This window comes from Schistocerca serialis, chromosome 6 (assembly GCF_023864345.2).
Source record: "Schistocerca serialis cubense isolate TAMUIC-IGC-003099 chromosome 6, iqSchSeri2.2, whole genome shotgun sequence".
NCBI classification, from domain to species: Eukaryota; Metazoa; Arthropoda; class Insecta; order Orthoptera; family Acrididae; genus Schistocerca; species Schistocerca serialis.
Genome location: NC_064643.1, coordinates 528,993,706 through 529,006,711, shown reverse-complemented (window position 1 = coordinate 529,006,711; position 13,006 = coordinate 528,993,706). Strand labels below are relative to the sequence as shown.

The 13,006-nt window shown below is 42.9% G+C and overlaps 1 long non-coding RNA gene across 1 annotated transcript in view; it reads left to right on the top strand.

The window, feature by feature from the left end:
* The window catches only part of LOC126484146 (uncharacterized), a 446,230-nt gene that overhangs the window by 62,252 nt on the left and 370,972 nt on the right, over positions 1–13,006 (top strand). Inside the window, exon 2 of the long non-coding RNA XR_007587815.1 lies at positions 874–1,037. This is a non-coding gene — a long non-coding RNA (uncharacterized LOC126484146). The remainder of the gene's footprint in view (positions 1–873; positions 1,038–13,006) is intronic.

The following is a 13,006-nucleotide window of genomic DNA, read 5'->3' as shown; positions in this document are numbered from 1 at the left end:
ATACCTCGATGAAACTTCGACCATATACTATAGAAGAAACTGCGACAGTATAGTACAGAAGGTGGCTGCAAAGTATGCAATCTACATCTACATCTAAATCTACATGGATACTCTGAAAATCACATTTAAGTGCCTGGCAGAGGGTTCATCTTGTATAGCGCGCGGAGAGAACGAACACCTATACCTTTCCGTACGAGCTGTGATTTCTCATATTTTATCACGGTGATCGTTTCTCCCTATATAGGTCGGCGTCATAAAATATTTTTGCATTCGGAGGAGAAAGCTGGTGATTGGAATTTCGTGAGAAGATTCCGCCGCAACGAAAAACGCATTTGTTTTAATGATGTCCACCCCAAATCCTATATCATTTCAGTTACACTCTCTCCCCTATTCCGCAATAATGCAAAACGTGCTGCCATTCTTTGAACTTTTTCGATGTACTCCGTCAGTCCTATCTGGTAAGGATGCCACACGGAGCAGCAGTATTCCAAAAGAGGACGGACAAACGTAGTGTCGGCAGTCTCCGTAGTAGATCTGTTACGTTTGCTAAGTGTCCTACCAATAAAACGCAGCCTTTGGGTAGCCTTCCCCACAACAATTTCTTTGTGTTCCTTCCAATGTAAGTTGTTCGCAATTGCAATTCCTTTTAGCACTCATGTGGATGACTTCACACTTTTCGTTAATTAGGGTCACTTGCCAATTTTCGCACCATACAGATATCTTTTCTAAATCGTTTAGCAATTTGTTTTGATCTTCTTATGACTTTATTAGTGTGATAAACGACAGCATCGCCGACACCTATGACTGCGCCTGAGCCGAACAGCGTCCACCAGACCACGTGGCCTAATTGTGCAACACTACCTACGGTTGCAGATTCGCGAGAGGTTTCCCCGTGTCCGCGGTCCATCACGTGACCTCGTCCACGTCAGCCAGCAGGTAGTGTGACTGCCACTCCACAGTTCCTCATTCGGGTCTGACACTGGAAGCAACGCCACGCGACTTCGTCCCCGTCTGCTTCGAGGCCACCACTCTGATCTGTAAGTCACAGCACTCCAGTCGGAGGCTATATTCTTCAGCAGTTCCAACTTTGCTATGGCTAGCTCTGATCTGGAGCATCTCTGTACATCCTGCTATCTCTTACCTTGTTAGAAATTATGCAGTTCTCTATCTCAGTCTTTTTCTTCCTTTTAAAAAGGTAATATCTCGCTGTGTTGGAGAGTATGCCAATGGGGTAGTAGAAATAGTATATTTACTTAGAGAAAATATACGAGGGTAATCCCAGTAGTAAGGTCTCCTAGCCAGCCGCGGTGGTCTCGCGGTTCTAGGCGCTCAGTCCGGAACCGCGCCACTGCTACGGTCGCAGGTTCGAATCCTGCCTCGGGCATGGATGTGTGTGATGCCCTTAGGTTAGTTAGGTTTAAGTAGTTCTAAGTTCTAGGGGACTGATGACCACAGATGTTAAGTCCCATAGTGCTCAGAGCCATTTGAACCATTTGAACCATGCTGTTAAGAAAGTTATGAACCTCTTCTTTCACCTCGTCATCGGAGCTGAATCGCTGGGACAACAATTAACGCTGACAGGTACTGTGAGACTCTGAAAAAACTCAAACGGACAATTCAGAACCGGAGAAGAGGAATATTGAGCAAGGGCGTACACATTCTCCATGACAACGCTCGCCCACACATCGCGCGGCAAACCATTGCTCTCCTGGAACAGTTTCAGTGGAACTTAATCACCCACCCACGCTATAGTCCTGACTTGGCGCCCAGTTCCTAGGTTAAAAGAACATTTGGCCGGAAAGCGATTCAGCTCCGACGACGAGGTGAAAGAAGAGGTTCATAATTTTCTGAAGAGCATGGCGGCGAGCTGGTATGACATGGGCATACAAAAACTGCCACAGCGTCTACAAAAACGCATCGACAGAAATGGTGACTATGTCGAAAAATAGCTGTACACTGATGTAAACCATTGTAGAAATAAACAGGTCTATGTACTTATAAAAAAATAGGAGACCTTACTTTTGGCATTACCCTCGTATCTATGTGTTGGCCATTTAAATGTTATCCTTAATTACATTTAGTATTCATAAATTAATCTGTGAGTCAAAAGGCGTTGTCACTCGAAGGTATTTTCAGAGAGATATTCACATCGCTGTCACTGTGTATCTATGCCTTGCAGTTCTCGAGCGAAGTGTCCAGATCCTCTTTATTTGTTTCATCCGTATTTACTGTAAGCAACAAAGGCGTCGCGCTGCTGTAGACGTTTAAAGTAATTAAACAGCAGCTCGACGTCCACGATGCATTTAAAGCTTTAGAAACAGATTTTCGAGGAGGACAAAAATTCTTCAGTCACTCGTTATACGAAAAACGTGTCACAGAGAGATGATGACGACTACGCACTACGCAGTCTGTGCAAAGCAGAGCTGTGATTCAATTACTGTAAAAATTTTATGGTTATTACTCTGTTTCCCTCTGTTCAGTAGTAAGGTTAAGTTACGGACAGTTGGCACAACTTATGCATCCAGTTTTAGACTTTGACATCACCTGTTATTTTCATATTGAGGACGCCTATCTAAAGCAAACTTCCATCTTCCATTAGAGTAACGTATTGCGTACTGTTAACATGTCTATTTAAACATTTGCATACATGAGATGTGGGGATATAAAACAAATTTACCCTTCCACCATGTCTCTCCAAAATGTTGACGTTGTGTCTAACTGTGGAATTCACCTACAGTATTACTCCATACGATATTAAAAAAGACAAATAAATATTTTTTATGAAACTTTCACTTATCACACCTTCTGTCGCTAGTTGATGTGATGCTTACATCAGCAGTAAAGAAAAGTACCTGTGCTTTATCGATAAAAGATGAGAGGTTACTTGCATAAAGTAAGAACAATAGTGGACACAATACTCAGCCTTGTGGGTCACTAGTAGTGCTAAGTTCCAAATTAAAATGTAATTCGGTATGGAAACTGCCTGCACGGTCTACTGTGACATTTTCCCTTGAGCTAGCTCCGTCACCAACAGTTACTGTGTCTTCTAACCCGTAAATCTTCGTTTCTCCAATAGGATGTTTTGATTTCCTCGGTCAAGTGAGTTTTATAAATAATAAAAATCCCAGTAGGAGAAATTTTATCATATTCTACGACATGTTGCACTGCCCAGTGAAGAGGTCGTTCTGGAATCCAAAATTTTAACTGACTCACAAGTTCATACATTTACAAGTTCTCAACTATTCTTCAGTACATTATCTTTTCTCAGAATTTTCAGCTGGACGTTAACCGTGAAATCTCAAATAATTATTAATATCTGTCTCAATAAGTTCCTTTAAAAGGAGTCAAACCATATCATACTTCAGTAGGTCTGGAGTGATGTATCGTGTGCTTGATACTTGTACAACCTCTTAAGTTGCCTGTAGATTTCATGTGGATGTTTTATGTAATGCAAGGTCCATTTTTAAATAATCTCACTAGGTGTCAGTTTAGTCTTGGACAGGTAACATGTAGTTCTAAAAACTGGGAGAGGACGAAGTTTCAAAGAAAATGATTAGGACAGGAGGAAAAAGCATAAAAAAATAACTTGCAAAATTAATTATAGAATATGGGAAATTAGTTACAGAATATGGGAAAGAAGTTTCTCGCCACGAAACCTTTGCATAAAATTTTCTTGGTCTTCTTGGCGTGTCATATAAGCGGAAAGATAAAACATAAAGTATTAGATTCAGACCTTTCAGCCTCCTCTCTATAACGTACAACTTACACTAAAACGATCATTTCCCAGATAGAAAAAAATAGTTTCGAAAAACAAACTCTTCGTTGCAGGAGAAACAATGCATTTATTGAGGCGTTTCGCCTTTATGGGACATCTTCAGAAAATTTTAATATGCAGCAGAATTTGCATTTCTTTAAAAAATTCTGCTGATGCTCCAGAAGGCCGAAACGCGTTAGTAAAAGTATTATGTCCCTCGCAACCAAGGCTGTTTTCCTTGCAAAGTAGTATCCACGGTTGCGTACCTGGTAGTCCATGGTGTGTGAAGGCTTGTAGAAAAGATTTTAGTCAGGCATAGGAAAAAGCTGGATATGAGACAATAGCCCATTTGCAAGTCATGAATGAAATTGTAGGAGAGAGCAATCAGTATAGATTGCCACCCTGCTTAGCATTCATAGATTTGAGAAAGCGTTTAAGTTGATTACAACGAACTGCCTTTGAGTAGCGAGGTATTGATTCATCATACACCGAAGAGACAAAACACTATCATCACTGCACACTTCGGTATTGAAATCCGTCTGGTAGCGATGCGAACACACGACGCGGTCAGAAAAGTACGTCGGTCACACTCAAAGTCATGAGGAATCCATTGTTAAAATTCCAATATAAAAAATGTAACAAAAATGATGCCACGATCGCAATCTATAGAAATTACACTCATGTTGCCATATTATGACGCCTTTATCATTTATCACGTGACCACAGGCAGTACTTGCAAAATGGCTGACATCATGTTTCGTTTCGGTAGCGTGCTGTCATTGAATTCCTTATTAAAAAGGGAAATGGGTTGCTAGAATTCACCGCTGACTTCAGTGTGCCTGTGGAGAAGTCTGGAAGAGTAACAGCAGTGCTAGGAGGTGAGTGAAACACTCAAAAGTTGGAAACACTAGTATCAAATATGCGGTTCGTAGCGGTCGCCCGCGAACTGCCTCCACGGAGCGCAACAAGGAAAGACTTCACGAGCTGTACTAGAGAAGATAGGCGCGTCACAGCGGATGAAATCGCTGTAAAAGTTGCTGTAGGACATAGTGCAGTGTCAGAAATGATTCAAACCTTAGGTTGTCGGAACGTTTATGCCCGCTAAGTCTCACGTTTATGGACCAAAGGCCACAAACTTCAGAGAAGAACCATCGGCCAAAACTTCTTCAGAGACTTCAAGATGGTCATGATTTGTTGACTAGCATTACGACAGGCATTGAGTTCTGGTTTCTTTATTACGAGCCTGAAGTAGGACGCCTGAGAATGCAATGGCATCGCTTGGATTTGTCATCTAAGAAGAGTGTGAAGACAGTGCCATTTACTAGGAAAGTTAGGGGTACTATCTTCTGGGTTGCAAACGGTTGCATTCTGATTGATTTTCTTGAGCCTGGTCAAACCATAAGTGCTGCCCGCTATATCGAAACACTTTTGAAACTCCGTTGTGAATCGCGGGGCAAACGCCCGGGGAAGGATCATCTTGCAACACGATAACACAGTTCGTGTCGCTGTGGATAACATCAAGACATTTGGGTGCGAAACTCTTTCACATCCTCCCTACAGGGCCGACTTGGTTGCCTCCGACTACTATTTTTTCGGTACTGTTAAGGGAAAGATGTGAGGCCAAAGCTACAAGCTGGTGGACGATGTTCAGCAAGTAGTTCGCCGGTGTCTTCGGGAAGCTGAAACGTGGTTTCATCGAAAGGACGTCCGCCCCCGGTAGCTGAGTGGTCAGCGCCACAAAATGTCAAACCTAAGGGCCCGGATTCGATTCCCGGCTGGGTCGGAGATTTTCTCCGCTCAGGGACTGGGTGCTGTGTTGTCCTAATCATCATCATTTCATCCCCATCGACGCGCAACTCGCCGAAGTGCGTCAAATCGAAAGATTTGCATCCAGCGTACGGTCTACCCGACGGGAGGCCCTAGTCACACAACATTTCCATTTCTATCGAAAGGACATTATCAAATTTGCAGAACGATTGGAGAAATGTGTGCAAAGAAATGCAGACTAAGTTACGAAAAGCATGTAGATTAAGATGGTGTACTTGGTTTATCTAAAAAACAAAGATTAAAACTTTTGAAAGTTGTTGATCATTACTTTCAGTATGGCCTTGTATACAAGCGGGGCAGAGATGAATGGGGAACCATTCTAGCGACTATAGGTCGGAGATGGGGAACTCCACGGACGTAAGCGACAGGACAGATTGGTATCGCCCAGCGTCTGCGAACGAACATCTTGGGATTGGCATAGCTTGGCGACTGTTCACGTGCTACTGTCGTGGAATCTATGGACAGTGGAAAACTACGAGTATACGCCTCAGCACAGAACGTGAAAGCCACAGGCTTGCGCTCTGTGTAAAGCAGGCTCTGTGGCAGATATGAGGACAGAGTACAATGCTGGTGCAGCCACAAGTGTTTCGGAGCACACCGTTCAGTGATAATTTTTGAACAAAGGACTTCGCAGCAGTCAACCCCCACGTGCTCCCAACGACATCATCAATTACGATTGTAGTGAAGACGGGATCGTCGTTATTGGACCTTGGATCAAAGGAAACGTGTCTCCTGGTCGGATGAATCAAGCTTGTTGTGACACCAGGCCGATGGTCGTGCCCGGAAATACCGTCATCCTGTCGACCGGCTGTCTGAAATATGCACCGCGCCTCAGACGCCGGCCTGTGGCCTGTGGCTGCAGTACTATGCTACGGAGGACGTACACTTGGACTTCCGTGAGACGTATGGCAGTTATCAAAGCCACCATGGAAGCTGCGGACTCTGTGAACCTTATGGCGGATGGTATCTTTCAACAGGATAACAGTCTGTCTCACATGCTCAGTACTGTGGTACAGTTGTTTCAGGAGCATACAGTGAATTCACATTGATATCTTGTGCATCGAATCCGCCCGAGCTGAAGCAAATGGATCACGTCAGTAACGCTATCGATTGCCAGCCAAAAGTCTGTTAATTCCAGTCGGCGGCCGTAATGACGTCGGAGACCTTTTCACGTGAATCAGCCGAGTGCAAATGACAGGCACACATGTGGAGGCACACAATGTATAAAAGGGCAGTGCATTGGTGGAGCTGTCATTTGCACTCGGTATGTATATGTGCATATCGCTATTCCATGATTTTTGATATTTCAATGTATATCATACAGCATTTAAATGTGTAGAACTCAAAATGTTTAGAAATGTTGCACAGAACTAGACCTCATAGCCAACAATAACAAAAACTGTAGACAATGGCGGAGACCGCTGATAGGGGTGTCTAGTGCGTACACCTTCATGTGATTAAATAATCAGTCACTAAGCTGAGTACCGACCAAAAAACAGCAGGTGTTCTTAGCGACACTATCCTCTAAGTACAACAAACACTTTCCCGTACAACGAGTCCATTGCTGCATTGGGGAAATGAGATGTGTTACTCAGCTCAACTGAACGTGTTCGCAATACGTTGAAATAGTACAAAACACCCTTTCCAGCACCTTACACATGTGCATACTGAATTCCCAAGTTGTTCTCAAGGTTCATACCGGAAAGAATAGCCGGCAGCTGTGGACGAGCGGTTCTAGGCGCTTCAGTCCGGAACCACGCTGCTACTACGGTCGCAGGTTCGAATCCTGTCTCGGGCGTGGATGTGTGTGATTTCCTTGGGTTAGTTAGGTTTAAGTAGTTCTAAGTCTAGGGGACTGATGGCCTCAAATGTTAAGTCCCATAGTGATAAGAGCCATTTGAACCATTTGAACCGGAAAGAATACTCCAATCGCCGAATGTTTTCTTTGTCTCATTCATTATTGATAAATTCCACTAAAATAGGAAACCATCAGGAGGTCGTCCATCAGACGAGGGAAAATGGTTCGACTTTGATAGAACCACATTCCATGCGCTGTTTAATTTTCAGTAGAATAAACCGGACCTGTAAGAAGACATGATCTATGCAGAAAGAACAAAAAGTAGGACGAAACGCTTTAGATTGAACTGTGTGCTGTTCCTCATTTCGAAGTATATTTGACACAAAAAGTTTCTGCAGTGTTCTTGTTTGTAAAGTTTTGTTTTGAGAACTGTCGACAATAAAGGATATTTGGGGTACATTGTGTTTTAAAAACTTTTAGAGATCATATACACGCAGTAAGAGCCTGCGATGGTAATAAGTCGGGGCAACGTCAAATGAAGCCCAGTATGGCGGTCAGAAGCGAAGTGATGGTGCTATCATGTTTCCCCGGAATTACTTTTGGGGATCCGAATCTCAGTCGATTAAAACAGAATGCTTATAGCATCACTGTCTTGTCCCTCTTACCGTCTGTCCGACTGTTTAAACACCTTTCTCTGAAGAATGGTTAGACGTATCGAGTTGAAATTTATGTCACATATTAACGTCTATGGTTCCTTAGCGATGTCAAATATATAAACTTCTAAGTCATGCCGGCCGGGGAGACCGAGCGGTTCTGGACTCTACAGTCTGGAACCGCGCGACTGCTACGGCCATGCCTCGGGCATGGATGTGTGTGATGTCCTTAGGTTGGTTAGGTTTAAGTAGTTCTAAGTTCTAGGGGACTGATGACCTCAGAAGTTAAGTCCCGTAGTGCTCAGAGCCATTTTCTAAGTCATGCAATCAAAAGATACTACTATTTATGTCACATATTATGATGCTTCCAGCTCAACAAAACCTATAGGGTACTTCCTGCTGACCTAGAGTCATGTAATTTGGCAGGAACCAATGTCTCACAGTACAAGTAAAGGAAAGATCCGAAAATTCTTAATCTGTACGTCGTTACACGAAAAAATATTGTCTGACTGTCCATGTGCTAAGACTCCTTTTTTTTCTCATCAACGGGTGTCCGTATCAAGTTGAAATTTATGTCACATGTTAAGGTGTATAGTCCCTTGGCGATATAAAAAATACAAACTTCTAAGTCAGTGCAATCAAAATATATGGCTATTTGTGGCATTTTGATACTCGGAAATTCACTCATGAAAAGCTATAGGGTAATTTACACTGATGTAGAATCATGTAATTTGACAAGAAAGTGGGTTTCACGGTACAAGTAAAGAAAAAATCCAAAAATTGGTAATTTGTAATTATAACACACTTTTTTTCATTTGTTTTCCTGTCTGTCTGTCTTTTGGTCTGTTAGAACCCCTTTTTCTCAAGAACAGGTAGAGGCATCAGGTTGAAATGTATGTCACTTATTAAGGTCTACGATACTTGGGTGGTGTATAAAAATTTAATTTTCTAAGTGATTGCAATCATAAGACACGGCCATTTATATCACAAACTGATACTCGCAAATTTATTCATCAAAAGCTATAGGCTACTTCTCATGGGACTAGAATAATTAAATGTGGCAAGAATCAAGGTTAGACAATACAATTAAGGGGAAAAAATCCTAAACTCTTGGAACTGATCTTGAAAGTTTCGGACTTCGCAGGACTTGTCACTAACGATGTCGATAACAGGCAAAAACAGTTGAGATTCTCGTTTCCAAGGATGGGCGAACTGTCTATATGCGTCATCAAGTTTATAAGGAATCGTCGGTGCGCGAGACAAACTCGCGCTTACCCGATTTCCTTTGCGGATGACTGTCCATCCAGGATAGCGCGCTGCCTTCTTGCGACCGGGAAGTTCCCTGACCAGCCGGTAACCTATCACGGGTTCGCCTTGCGCTTCGCAGCGTGCGGACGTGGAAGAGCAATGCTGCGCGAGCGGCAGCTATTCATTTTCCCTGTTCACTCCAAGTTTAGTGAGAACAGCAAAGTCCAAGTTTCTCTCTGTACAGTCTGAGCTCACTCGCCATCCCGAACGTTGGCATCGACATGGAGAGTCCTGAGAAGAACTCACAAACACGGCAGTAGCGACGAGTAGTGACGGAACAGATGAAAAAAAAAAATTGCAAGGATGTAAGAAGATGAACCGGTTTCCAAACGTTGACACGGCAGACGCCACAGCACATGCAGAACCCAAAATGCGCAGAGAGTAAATGTGTTCGCTTAATCTGACGTTGGTCCGTTTTAAGCCTTTATTGAATATAGGGGTAAGAATGAGGACCGGTTACATTCTATGTTTACGGGCCAACTGCTGCATTGCGAATGCGGAGGCCTGTTGTTGTTGTTATCGTTGTTGTTGTGGTCTTCAGACCGAAAACAAGCTCTCCCCGCTAGTATATTCTGTACGATTTAGGACCTCCGATACACAGAGCTTAGAAAAAGGGTACGGGCCAAGCTTCCAGCACACATTCGTCACACTCTGGAGAAGAACATTATGCAGTATGGACAGATGCACAAATTTTGCTGTCCAAGTCGCAAATTATTTATTGCAATTACGCTTTTCGGCGGACTACCATCGTCGGATAAATAAATTAAAGAATCACTGCAGTACATTTCGTCAAATACCCCATAATCGCATCTCGATGTAACATTTTATACAGATATGGAATAGAATGACGACATGTGCTCAGTCATAGGTAAAAGAGGTAACAGACTTCAGTTCGTTGGTGGAATACCGCAAAAATGCAAGGAATCTGCGAACGAGATTGCTTACAAGACACTCATGTTATCCATCCAAGAATATTGTTCGAGTGACACGCACCAAGTAGGTTTAACACAGAATATTGAAGGAAGGCGTCACAAATAGTCACAGGTTTGTTTGATCCATGTGAGAGTGTCACGAAGATGCTGAAAAAACTGAACTAGCTGACATTTGAAGACATACTTCAACAATACCGCAAAAATCTGCTTCCAAAAGTTTCAAAAGTCAGTATTAAGACTCTAGCAATATACTACAGCCCTTACGTATCACTCCCGTAAGGGCAGTGGAAACAACGCTAGAAATATTATTGTGCTCGCATATGTATTTAAGGAGCCATTCTTCACGCGTTCCATAAGCGCTTGGATCGGGAAGAAACACTAATGCGTGATATGTGAAATACCCTTTGCCATGCACTTCACAGCGGTTTGCAGAATATAATTGTAGGTGTATAAATTTTATACGAGGACATCTGACGCTTAATGTTACGTGCAGGTTGTTTTTGAGAGCAACATTCAGAGAATATTCGCTTTCTTCTTTCCGTGCTGTACAGATAAGAGGCAATGTTTACTGTAAATTGTGTGTTGGCCTGGCAGTGTGCGTAATTTCAACGGCACGTATGACGTGGCTAATTATTGTTAGCCGGCCGGAGTGGCCGTGCGGTTCTAGGCGCTACAGTCGGGTGCCGAGCGACCGCTACGGTCGCAGGTTCGAATCCTGCCTCGGGCATGGATGTTGGTGGTGTCCATAGGTTAGTTAGGTTTAATTAGTTCTAAGTTCTAGGCGACTGATGACCTCAGAAGTTAAGTCGCATAGTGCTCAGAGCCATTTGAACCAATTATTGTTATTTGTGAATGCGCAGACTGCCACAGGCGATTTGGAAATGGGTCTTCGTATTTAAAATTGTGGAAAATGTGATATTAAATCAAATGTTCCTAAGACATGTGTTCTTAGATCTGTGACCGATAAACAGCTACATGTTCTCTTGCCACAAACTGAACCACGATTCACACTTGTTCATTGCCGTTGGTCCCAATCACAGACCGAATGGGGTCATGCAGTGCTGAAGACGCTGAATTAGTTAGTGAGTTGTTTATTTTTCCACATGATGTTGGACATACCTGCGTAATACAATAATAAAACAGAATTAAAACTTAACGAACATCCATGCTTTTATCTATTTACAGGTGTCGACAATTATGAAATCAATGTTACACTCTTCATTCACACCTCATCACTCGCCATTGCACACATGCTGGTTCAGCACACACTATACACACAAACTTCCGCCTCTCATCAAGACCACGGCGGTGTCCCCAGCGTCTTCATTAAATTTTTTGTGCTTCCCTATTTGTCTGTCAGAAAAAAAATACTGAATCAGCACCCCTCCATAACGAATGAGGTACTGAACTCAGGAAGCTGAAAGCAAGTCAGAACTTCCCATTACAGATGTTGGGCACACAATATTCCAATAACATGTATTATACTCTCAATACTTGCGTAGTGACAGAAACATTTTACTTCTTAAAATTTTTTTACCAACGCTTTAACATTTTTCACCAACCTACTCACAAGAGAATCAGCCCATCACACACCCTTCGATTTAGTGGTAAGACGGCCCAGTGTATAGCCCGTCAAAAACCGAACACTGATCAAGCATGAAAACAGGATGAAGGCGTACTGAAATGTGAAAAAAGAAGGAAAATAGAAACAGTGAACTGTCCACACTTTGGGAACTGGGAGACCCATGTTCAAATCTCCCTCGTGAACCTTTTTCTCTCTCTCTCTATCTCTCTCACACAAAAGTATGAACTGACCGTCCGTTCATTGACGAGTATGTTCACTGTATTTAAATTTGTGTCTGTGTCGTGGTGTAACATCCGTTTGCATCAGGGAGGTGTAAGGGATGGAACTCCAGACGTACGTACCTGGCATTTGTTCTATACATGTACCACATGTTTCGATTCGTGCCTCCTGTTTTGCAAGTTTTGACTTGAATTCCTTAGTTGTAACATAGTTCAAACCCATTTATTTGTTGTTTTCATTTCTGTGAGATGGTTTTTGTTGTTTTCATTTCTGTAAGAGTTCTGTGCGGCATCTCGCGTGCTCTCACAGCTCGTCACATTTACTTGCGACGGTAATATATTCTTACCACATGACTCATATTCTATAAACAATGTATAGTATGGAAATTGCCAAGAAGGCAATTCAGATGGTTCAAATGGCTCTAAGCACTATGGGACTTAACATCTGAGGTCATCAGTCCTCTAGACTGAGAACTACTTAAACCTAACTAACCTAAGGACATCACACACATCCATGCCCAAGGCAGGATTTTAACCTGCGACCGTAGCAGCAGCGCGGTCTGGACTGAAGCGCCTAGAACCGCTCGGCTAAAGCGGCCAAGAAGGCAATTGCCACAGGGAGAACAGACACGTCAATGAACGGACGATAAGTGAATAATTTTGTGAAAAAAAAAATATATGGGGTGCGAGGGAGATTTGAACACGAATCTCCCTCTTTACAGTCCAACACGGTGACCACACAACAACAACAACAACAACAACAACAACGACCACATGGTTCTTGCATTTTGCTCGATGTTGCACGTCTTGATCTTAGACAGTTCACTGCTTCTAGTTTTTTCACAGTTCAGTACACGTTCTTCCTCTTCTCGTGCTTGATCTGTGTCCATTTCAACGCTAAATCTTAGGGGGTGCGATGGGGAGTTTCCCT